At 38.2% G+C, this 12279-nt stretch overlaps 1 non-coding gene across 1 annotated transcript; it reads right to left on the bottom strand.

Annotated features, from left to right (window-relative positions):
• Positions 1-1388: 1388 nt before the first annotated feature.
• Positions 1389-1477, bottom strand: trnay-gua (transfer RNA tyrosine (anticodon GUA)). Its single transcript is given in 2 exon segments — positions 1389-1424; positions 1441-1477. It is a non-coding gene; the product is annotated as a tRNA-Tyr (tRNA).
• Positions 1478-12279: the final 10802 nt, after the last annotated feature.

The raw sequence follows: 12279 nt of genomic DNA, 5'->3' as shown, positions 1-12279 counted from the left end.
AAAAAACCAGGCTGGTATCAAAGCAGCAGGCCAGCAAACGTGAATCATTATGAAATATGAAATAGACCAACACACTTTACTCAGTAATTGTTTTCTTGTCTTTGTATCTTTTGAAGTAAGCATGTTCAACTGCAGGTAGTTGACAATGTACCCTGTATTTTATATTTTTGTAAGTGTAGAAACTCTCGTCTGCTGTATGTGATGATGAAGAAATACTCTATTTTTATATTTGGTGTATCGTACTTTTTGCTTTTCATCCAGGTGCATTATTAATCCCCACTATGTGCATGTGGCCGTGGGTATAGCTGATGAGTGTGCATGTCAGGACATACCATTTATTATAAGGAGTATAATGTAGTGAGTGGACATACAGTACATGCTTGAGGGACATTTTAGGGGTTTTGTGGCTTAGGGGTAGTAGTAGTAGGGGTAGTGCAATATGACAACATAAATCATTTGTTGAAAACATACAGTAGTGTTGTCTTCCATCAGAAATTTTGCATAATGAGTAGACTGCACTATCTCTTTAATTTGGGCCAATTTAATTAGGCCATCGAGGAAAATGTGGCAATTTGATGAGTAGGATTGTTTTGTAGCAATATAAGATTTCTACATGATTTTTGTGTTAATGTGCTCTTGAGTTCTCAGATATATGTAAATGTCTCTAAAATCCTAAAATACACATTACTCTCTCTTTATTTTACTTTTATATCAGTGCGGTGATTTTGAATCAAGATTTTCGTTTTAAATGCTTAGATTATTCCTGCTGCGTCACTATATCCATTGTGACATTCCATAAAATAAGTGAGTGTTACTGTCCCACTGTGCAGTTCAGTAGTTTCTCTTATGAAATAAAAATAATGAAAATAGTTTAAAATGGAATTTCTTTAAATGCCAAAGAAAGCGAAGTCCTTTTCTAATGATACCATATTTCCTTGCCTTGTCTAAGTTACTCCGTGCAATGTTACGAATTAAGAAGGAAAAAAAAAGATGTATTGTTTACTTTTTAAATGGACTTGCAATTCTATTGCTCTTCTGTCTTTTCATTGTGCTGCAATAACACCATTTACAGCAATGTTGTTGCAAGTAGTGAGTAAGAGAAGACAGGAAGCACCACTTAGCAGCATCGACTCTTTAATGACATTCAGGACAAAAGCACTGATCGTGGTGAGACTTCTCTTTTTTAATCGTATGTTATGTACATTTACATTTAGCAGACGCTTTTGTCCAAAGCAACTTACAGTAATGTATCCTACACTGATGGCAGCGACTGCCATTGAAGGTGTCAACAAGCACATCAGGAGCAATTTGAGGTTCAGTATCTTGCCCCAGGACACTTTGACATACAGACCAAGCTACCCCTGTACCATAGCAGCCCAAAATGTGTCTCCCTCAAGCCAGATTCGAACCAGCAACCTAAGGATTTCAGCAGTGATGCTTCTACAGTCCTCCGCTCTACCAACTGAGCTATCGAAAGGACGTTTGAAATGTTGAAAGGATGATTCTTACTGTTGTGTAAGGGCTTGCAAGGACACCTGGTTGATGTTATTCGGACCACATTTTATTCGATTGTCTTGGCAGGCTTAGCAACACGTGGCTCATGTGCTGTTGTGAAAACTCATTTTTCTTTTGGCAGACTTTGTAAAACATACTGCTGACCAAGAAAATCAACAGATCAGTCAAATACAGGGAGAGACAAGCCGGTGTGGTTGCAGTTAGAAACGTCTGGGGGAAACAGGACCTAAAGTGAGTAGATTAAAATAGTTTGTGAGTAGCCCCGCTTGTCCCTGCCACAGTTGCACAGTAAAATTAATAAGACTCAAACACCACTAACATCACCACCCTCACCACCTACGCAAGCAGTACAGAGAAGGTCTACAGATAAGAGCAACAAATACACAGTCAGTGATTTACCTTTCAATATTTTATACATTAATGGTTATATTTTGTTAAATGCTTAACTTAACATTTGTAAATATTTGCCAAATACATAATTCAGAATGTACTAAGAAGTAGGCTCTTTCGTCTGGTCATTTTATGTAAAAAAATTCTTCACTAAATTAACAGAAAATGTGACGTTCTATTGTACTGTGGTCCAGTAATAAAATGACCTATATTGGGACAGAGGGTTGGGTGCAGAAATGAGAACCCAAGGTGAAATAATGAATTAACAGCGTGTTGCGCATGTTCGAGAGAGTATTACACACTTACACTCTATGTATCTATAGTTTTCAGCAAATTACAATCCAGTATTTTCGGGGGACCCAGTAGCCCCGCAGCTCACAAGGTTACAGAGAAAGTGACTGAAATCATGTCCAAACTAATTAAGTTCTCAGAGGAACCAGTGTTTTGTTATTAAATCAATTAACAAATGTCACACATTATAATTCACCACCAAAGTTCAAATCAAAGATGAAAAAAAAACAGAAAGAAACCCTGCTGAGAATCCAGTACGGCACTTACTTACAATACTAAACTGATGTTACATCTACAGTAATGTATTTCCTGTCTTACTCTAACTAGCTGTGGAAGTAGTCAGACCAGATCCAAATATGCTGTTTTACCATGCAGTGATTGACAACAGCTCCTAATGCCCCAGGATATTCTGTCCTCCTACCCATCCCAGGAAGATAGGATTGAATGACGGCTTTTCTCTCTCTTCAACAGCATTTTACTTATTAATCACATTGAGAGTATATACCGTGAAATGAAAGCCATCCCGCTAAACTACTCCGGCCTTGACTAAATAAATGGTCCTCCAAGGGAAATAACTTTTCATGGGATTGGTTCGGTGGCAATATTCTGAGACTATGCAAAATACTCCAAATATGCTGTAAATCAAACACTGACATAAGCCTTGAAGAGAATTAAACAAGCTGCTTCTTTTGGACTGCTTTTTAAGAACTTGAGATTAATGGAGATAATTACAAAATAACTAAAAATAGTTCAAATAAGCTTCAGGAGGAGGTTGATTTATAATTCTTTTACGACATGCAATTTTTATTTTACGCTATAAGCATCAGTCATAAAGATATATGACACATTATTTTTAAACTTAATGAAACCTCTATTCCAGTCAGTACCCAACCCAAAAACAAGAGGGGTCATCCTGCACATAGAGCGGCTTTCTTATAAAGCTATTACCAAAAAGTGAAATTGTACTTTTATAGACAATACTTTAAAAATTAAAGTTAAATTAACATTTTTGCTTTCAAACATTCAAAAATCAACGGAAATTATCAACAGAATATGAAGAACGTTTTGATGGTATGTCAAAGACACTACGTTAGCATGCTAACCAGCTGTCCCTGGGCTTGAAAACCTCTCTCTTCTGGTGGTCTAAGGCTCCTATGCTAATGGTGTAAACACCAACACTCCCCCAGTAGTCCAACTAGCTGCAAAAATGCTAACAGCAGTTTCGAATGAATAGAATACAGTTAGCATTGGTATGCAGTTACTCTGGTATTATGCTGCCCTTTTTATTTGAGTATAAATTAACCAGGTTGGCCATTTTTGACATACTGCACCTTTAAAGAAAAGCAGATAATATTGGAACATCTAAATAAAGGCATATCTCTCACATAGTTACCAAATGCAAAGTGCATTCACTTGTTTTATGTATAAAAATGTTGTCTAGGAAAACCTGGTGAGCAAAATCTAACTGTGTTTATTGTAACTTTAAGGTGGACATACTACACCCAAAGGAACGAGGCCTTAAAATAGATATGGTGACTTCTAACTTTCTAACTTTAGTATTTACATTCAGGTGAAATTGTATTATAGGTATCATTGCAGCTTAATAGCGCCACTGTATGTGTAGAGTTAGCAGACTGGACCTGAATTTAAAGCCTGACATATAACCCAAAAAATCCCTCCACAACTCCCTTTGATACTGCATTTTTTCATAACAATGTAAATACAGTAGGGCCTAATACAGAGCAGTGCTTGGCATTAGCTTCGCCATACTATATGAAAATGAGTCAGTTGCATCTTTTGATTCATTTAAATGAGCTCAACGAACTGTGAAAAATGTTAATTTTCTTCACGGGGGCCTTTTGTGTTCCACATCCCTAAGGGAATGGCAAGAATACATTTCCAAAGTTGGACCAGCTCAACTTGGTTCAAATTCAAAAGTGATGTCACTCTCTGGGCACGGAATGCATGTCCTTATTTTAAATGAGCCTCGCTCCGCTGATCTTACAGTACATGGAGCTTTGCAATCCAATGCAAAGGCAGCTACCTTGGCCTCTTAAACACATGGTGATACATGACAATATATAAAAATACATCCCATTTGACAAACAGAGCGTCTATAGTGAGGACACGGTATGTCAATAAATGCACATATATCACCTAATTGGCTCGCTACATTTGAAGCTTAATACTAGAAATAGCCCTGGCAATCTCATAAAGTATATCACCATATGTTGCGCTTGGAGGTTGATAAGTATATCTTACTGTTTATTAAGCTTAATACACAATGCCTGTAGCTGCTGGGTTTCATATGCTATGACTGTAAAGCTGCAGCAGTATTTTATTTTAATTCACATTCACTTCTCATACGTTGATGTGATTGACTGACTTTGCAGGAGCGTTCAATCAATTTCCCCTCCTCCTCTATAGACATATGATAACTAGTGCATAGTTTTCCTGAAGATCAAAGACTTTTTTTGTGACACGCGATACGAAGTACCACACACCCCTGCAATCCTTGGACATTGTAATGCGTCAAGTGTTTAAGCTGTGATTATAAACCGTGCGTGTCCACGATCAACTCTGACATCTGTAATTATCATTATATAATCCATCAAAAGAAAAATGTGACTCTTCTGAGACCTTTCATCATTTACTTCAAAGAAACCATGTCAGCCCCCGTTTGATATGTCTCCCGCTTTATCTGATGGCTCCATTTGTAAGAGGGGTTTAAAGCTATGTAAAAAACTCACTCGAGTGATAATGACACTGCCTCTCGCCTTAAGGTTCTGTTCTGGTCACAGTCCCGTGTCAAAACTAGTTTACCGTTTTAAAACAAGTGCGCTGCAAGTTGTTACGCGCTGTGCAACTCTACAACGATTGTTTTAACAAGGATGGTGAACTACAAACAGGCTTAAAGCTGCGTGGGAGCGACAGAAAGGGGGAGGAGGGGAACACAAGCATTTATTTTACTGATATTTATGGGTGACCCTTTTGTCAGTTAAACGTTCTTGATGTCCAGAATTACGCAAATGTGTTTCATTATAGTTTCCAAGTACACTGGAGAGAGTCATGGTATCATGTGTTCATCTCACTAATTTGATTTATTAGACAAAGAGGACGTACAGACAGAAGTTGCTATGATTAAATTATTTTCTTGTACTGTACCACCAACACTGCTCACTACATTACTGAGACCAGTTAAATCATAGTAGAATATCTCTTGCTATGGGGCACTGCATGTCCTACTTGTACCCATGACACACACTGATGCACACCATTTGCAGCCAGAAAGTAGGAGGAGGACATCATGTCTGTATTAAAAATAACCAAACCTGAACTTGACCCAAGCTGATGCCATGTATGCAAAAAAAACTAACCCAGATCAGGTCCCAGGCCTGATGTTTGTCAGGAGACGACACGCTCAGGTGTGGTGATGACTTTCTCTCTGCTTTAAGTGTTGTGACGATTGAATAAAAGGTTAAGACATTTGGCCTTTTGTGTTTCTGGAGTATTTTTGTGTATTGTTCTCAAAGTTGATCGAAAAAAACAGACACCTGAGCTTTACAACAGTCATTACGGACATTCACTATGGTGGCCCTTGTTGGTCGTGGTCAAAGGTTTTCTGCTCAGGTTAATGATGCAAAATTTGCTGTGTTTTTACATGATATACAGCCTGACGCAAATCCTCTCTTTCAGTTTAATGAGGACATCGGGTAAGCGGGTGATCAGACTAGAAGCCTGACCGACCAAAAACAAGTGTAACTATATATTTAATAAGTATTCACTCAATTTGGCCAAGTGCAGCGATTGAAACACTTCATCTTTCAACTTGAACATTCACCGTAGGACCGCCAAGCAACATTACGAATCCTACCATAGCAAAGACTTGACCCACAGATCAGAGGCAGAGTAGGACGGGTCGGTCACAGGTGGACTAGTAACACTAGAGCTTCAGTTTGCTTTGTACAACACCTTGGAACTTGTATTTTGAAAGCCATTTTATAGATAAAGTTTTGCTTACTTACTTACTCTTGTAAATTCAGTTGTAAATGTATAGTTGTCCAGACAGTTGTGGACAACTTGTTTCTAAGGTAAGGACAATTTTGAGTTAGACCCTATTTTCTCACTGTACAATACATAGCGTATTTCTAACCTTTCTGGATATATATCATGTTTGTTTGGGTTGAGTAATAAGCTAAGTTAGAGGACAGCATCATGGGAATAAAAATACAGTTTTGCTTGAACAAAGTAAGATTTATATGACTTTGCATGGCAATTATGCAACCATGTGATAAATTAGGACTTTTACATGAATAGTGAGTTTAAGTCTCTATGACTCATCATCACAGGTATCCCTACAGAGTTCAGATCATAAGTCCTACACCCTGAAAACTGGTCACATCCAGACTGTATTTTCACCTGATATTCTAAAATAATAATAAAAAAGCCCTCTTGATCAGCGCTTTCATCACACCAAAACAGCTGGAAATAATTGTAAGTCATTAATTTTTAGGGGACAGTCAGTTTCCTTTAATGGAAAAAAGACAAATGACCTTTCCAGTCTGTGAGAATATTAATGGAGATTTGTACCTTTAGGTAACTTTGAGTCAAGCGGTCTTGATGAATGAACACTGGAGAGCAATTCGGGAGGCCGTTGAAAGAGAGGCAGGTTTGTGCTCTTTCAGACTCCTGTCACTGAAGATGAGAGCCGGATTCATGTGGTGCGGTCTGTGACAAGCCAAGGCATTGATGAAGGAAACAGCAGGGGCCACACACTCTACGTCCCATCTCCATGGTGCAACGTATTAAACTCTCATTTACTGACAAAAGACATTCAGCCCTGCTGTTAGTCACACTAGTGCTACAACAAGTATTGGCAGAATGAGAGATGGCCGCTCTTTGTCTTAATCACTGTTCAACTTATCCGCTCTCTGCTTTAAGCATTTCGGCGGCTTGAAGCATCAAATATGAAAATGCAGGAAGGACACAACATATCACGTAATTGTTACTGAAACACATGCAATAACCTGCAGGAAGGTACAGTGTACCGCTGAGCGCTGTGATTGTTTTTTTTTCTTCCATGTCTTGCTGCCAGGAAATGTAAATTTGCTGCGCACATTTCACTTCCTATGTTGATAGAGTTGCTATTTTACATATCAAACAGGAATTAGAGAGTGAATCCTTTTTACAGCGCAGTCTAAATTACTACAGTACAGTGAGTGGTTTAAAAAGCTGAGGACAGGGATAAAAAAAAAAAAAGTGACTGTCTGTTTAATGGGTGGATTTTGACACAGAAACGCCCTCATCTGCTGTTACTCCAGTTGTAAACACAAGTGTTCGAGACAGCTTTGTCAAAGAAAAGCACCGCTGTTTTTTACATTTTATTTTATGCAGCCGCTCCCATTACTGATCAAAATGCCGTCTGGTATTTTCTGAAAGATATTTTCTCGAGCGTTCAGTCGTTTCTCTAATGGCAGAGGTTGGTTGTTCATTCTGGCGAAGTCAAAGCTCAGTTTGGTGTTATTAGATTTGAAAGGGGAATATCCGAGGCTCGTGTCAGGCCTAATAGTCAAAAACACATATGCCTTGCAAAGCTTTATCCTTCTATATTTTGCCAGAAGCGGAAAAACATACCGTGGATGGTGTTCCTGTCAAAAACACTCACTTACAGAGGAGACTTTCTGCTGCGTTCTGCCATATTCAGAATAGTAATTGTGCTCTGTAAGAACAAGGGAAACTACCTCATGGTTGCATGCCTCCATCAACCTGTCAAGTTGCGGTTTAATTCATCTAATCAGACTCATATTATACTTGTATTGAAGACGAATTCACAATTTTTTATTTTTTTTATTTTGCGAAATGGAATCTATCATTATATCAACATGTGTGATTCCAGTGAAAAACATGTTGTCTTCAGTTATAGACTATGTTTATATTGGAGTACAGAGGACTCTTTACCACATGGTGCAACGACAATCACCTGAAGTTCAATATCAGCAAAACCGATTAGCTTGTGCTGGACTACTGCTGTATGACTATCAATAAGATCGGTTCATTGATAGAAACTAAAAGAAACTGTCAAGTTCCTGGTATGTGTTCACATGCTTTGTCAATAAAGCTAATTCTGACAGACCGCAAAGATGCAGCCATGACATTAGACAACGCTTCAAACATGGATGTCCCCTCTGAGAGGCTACAGATTCTGAAATGTTGACGCTTTTATATTTCTCAAGCTGGCTGCACAGAGATTAATGTCACCAATTGGACCGAATGTGAAATATATTCACAATCTCCTCTTTTTTTTTGAGTTTTCAAGTTGAATAACGGCTGGAAAAGTATTTTTTGCAAAACATTATGACGTGACACTGAAGTTGACCTTCGTCCGCTTGGATATAGAATGTCATCACCTTATCATTTTATACAATAAGACATTTGGCTCACAATAGTGACAAAGTGTATGTCAAACCTTTCTTGATACCATGTTCATGTGAGGTGGTCAACAAACAAAAAAAGAGGTGTGATAAAAAAGTTATTTAGCCAATTAGGTCACACTCAGATAATCCAGTTGGCTAAATTATAGAAGACCGTCCAATATCTACAGAGCACTTTTCAAAATAAGATATTGCATTTACAAGAATGGGACGGAGAACCCGAAAACACAGCTTTTTCAGTGAGGGAGCTCTAGCTCTGCTGCTGTTATTATGCAGTGAAAAGACTTTACCCAAGATAATATAAATGCAAGTTTTTTCCTTTGATTTGTGTAGTTAATAATTCTCTGTTCATTGCTATAACCGCAGAAGTGCACAAGGTGGTGGTTCAATTTGCATAATTAACACTATAAATCATGCTGTATATGAAATGTTTTTCCAACTGTTCCAACAATGTTTTTATGTTTCATACCCTTTGCGTGTTAGAGGGAGGGGGTGTAATGTAATGTTGATACAACGGGAGGATTACTCCGCAAGGGCACAGTGTTTTTATGTTTCATACCCTTTGCGTGTTAGAGGGAGGGGGTGTAATGTAATGTTGATACTTTTTCAAAAATAAAAAAGTAAGTAGAAATACTTATTATGAAGCAGATCGGACTCCAACTGTGTTATTATATCACATAGTATAATTTTGGGTTAACTCAATAAAAGTTAATCATATTTAATCAAGTAAACGTACCTATTATACATTTCACAATATTGATTCCTACAAGTTCTTCTATATTGAAATGTGGAAAGTGGATACGAAACTAGTAGTAGTAGTAGTACAGTAGTGTGAATTTCCAATGTTTGCAGCATATTACAGAATATTTTTACCTCAAACAGTGACTGTACTCTTTTTTGGCATTCAGCGACATTTTCAAATGATGTTTCCACTGAACTGCAGTAAAGCTTCTCGTGGCTTTGATTCCCAGGAACCATAACAGCAAATTTAATGAGGCCCTAGATATAACAGTATTAATTCAGTTAATGTAAAACAACAATCACAACACACCCATAAGGTCCCATATGTCACGCATGTAACCACCTTGTGCTGAGTTGTTGGATGACAAATTTTCCCCTCTACTTTAATCAAGAGTGCTGTAGCAGTGTTACAATCCTCCCGAGGTCCATAAACTAAACAGAACTTTTCACTCTCCGTGGGAAATCTATCTTTTAGGTTACTGTGTGTATAAACACTGAAGGGCGTTTTAAGGCAGACATGCAGCATGCAAACGGATTATAAAGAAACTGTTTGGTTACTGGACGGTTATTTGGACTTAAGATTACAACTGCTGCATAAATGTGGAAAGTTATAAAAGAAAGTAACAGCAAACATCAAAATCCTTCTTTTGTTATTTGTTGGCCCACTCCGGTAGACCACCGGGGAGACTCTGATCATTCAGTAGTTTATCTTATCTCTGCTCGTGCAGGCTTAAGTCTGCGAGGTCTCTAATTCTGCAGAATAGTGCGACACCAGTCTATTAAGAATGCCTTGATTCGACTGAGTACCAGTGTTCTCTTCAGCATGACCAGAAACTTTCACAGAAACCTTTGCAGAAACAAATGTTTCTGCAAGATAAACAGACACAATAGTCAAGTTCAACAATAACAGGCACCGGTTTCCTCACGATGCCAAATGACTTCTGCTGCCTAATCAGGAGGGAAGCTTTAAGGAGTCATCACAGAAACGAAAAGGAAAAAAAATCTAAATGGCAAAAATCCAGACATCGAAGGACAAAGCCGCAATAACAGAAAGAGATGACAATTTGAACACATATTTTTAGCTAATGATAATGTAAAAGTTTGCCATCCGGCCCTTTGTGCACTACAGACCATTGAAGAAACAAAAGATCAGCTGTGAGCAAACTAACCCCCTTTTCTCACTCTATGTTTATGTAACATAACGTATTATAATAGGTGAATAACGGGACATGCAACGAGACTCTCTTTATTGCAATTACATAAATGTAATTTCAACATATGCTTGACTCAAAGCCCAATGTATAATCTGTATTCCAGGCTGCAGTGCTTTCTGTGCTATTGCCTTGTCTTTACTCATTCACCTTGTTCACAGCAGCTTTGGGTGACAAACCCAAACAGAGCATAACACTCAGGAGTGTTGCGGGAAGAAGGATCAGGACCCAGGGAATGAAATCTGTTCACTTCAGACACGCTCACGTCAATGAACTGTGCTATCGTGAAGACGGCGAGACCCCACTGGACACAGTTCCAGCTGTGAGAGACCTCGAGGTGGGGGGAAGCACAGCCTGATGGTGAGTGTGCTACACCGCCAGTTGTGGATCTTTTTCTGGAAGATTTCACAGAGCGAAGGCTAGATGAGCCTGTTTGTTACATCAACACGCTGGTCCAATGCTGACTGGATTTTCAGTCAGCGTTTTTTTTTTTTGACCAGAGAATTCCTTTTTTTAATATAAATTATTTGCTGAGTTTGGGGGAGTTTACACAACTCAAGTCAACAACAGAATTTATTTTGTTAAGCTTTTCATGTTAAGCTATTCCAATAATTAAATCAATCAATATTTTTAGCCCAGTGTGCTTGAAACTTCTTCCTCATAATCATGGCAGTAGTGAAAAAAAATACATTATTTCATTTTTGTGACACTTTTCTGTTCTGTTATTATAAAAACACAATTTGTGTGTTTTTTCTTGCCACGCCATCCCCCCCATGTGTACATTACTGTGTTCAGCAGGGGTTACATTATATTTCTCAGCTTCAGTTGACAACATTTGTCTACTTTTTAAATAAGGACAAAGCTCCACTGTGGACATTCAAAACACACAGGGAGTTCACTGAAAGAAAAACAATGTTTGTCTTGTTTACCGCCTTTAAAAGAGAACTAACTTTGCACCTGCAGATTTAATAGCGGTCATTTACAATCATACACTTTGTCAGAGCTCAGCTGCGGGTGGCTTTTGTCGTACAGTTTTGTGTTTAAGTTAATTCAGTGGAATAACAAAGGTGTTGCTATCGGGGGCCCATGTAGGAATGAATCATTTTTGAGTACATTGGTGTTTTGACTCTGCCTTTAGAGCTCAGTGAAAATCCCATTACCAATTATTGTGGCTGCCTGTTAGGTTACCACATGAGAGTAAAGCCTTTATTGTTATGCAGGTTCATTTTTTAAGACAAAACACTCAACAACTAGAGGCAGCTATTTGTACAAATTGTATTACTTATTAGCTCTGCAGAGGCAAGAACTATGTAAACAACAGCAGCATTTGAACACCAAATATAAACATATTTATGTTAATAATGCTTTGTTGGTGGGATTTGTTGGCAGTGGTGGATGTAGAGCTGATGTAATCTGCTCCCCGCAGCCTCGAACACGGACGGCTCTGAAGGAGCTTTTTGTGTGAAGATGCCAACATAATTGACCTCATCTTTCATTGGGAAATATGATTATGAGCTGTGTGACTGAGTAGGTGAAAGTAGCAAAATACATGTAAATTGTTTTAGGTAAATTTGAGAACTGTACTTGCATTTCCATTCTAAGATTTGAGACCGATAACAGCAGAAAATGTAAACATTTGACTCTTTCTTTTTTCTTCACAAATTTAACTTGAAAAATCATCAAACTGATTAGTCAGTTGT

The sequence above is a fragment of the Sparus aurata genome, chromosome 18, assembly GCF_900880675.1.
Source record: "Sparus aurata chromosome 18, fSpaAur1.1, whole genome shotgun sequence".
Taxonomy (NCBI): Eukaryota; Metazoa; Chordata; class Actinopteri; order Spariformes; family Sparidae; genus Sparus; species Sparus aurata.
Note: the sequence above shows the minus strand (reverse complement) of the source record. Positions and strands in the feature narration are given on the sequence as shown.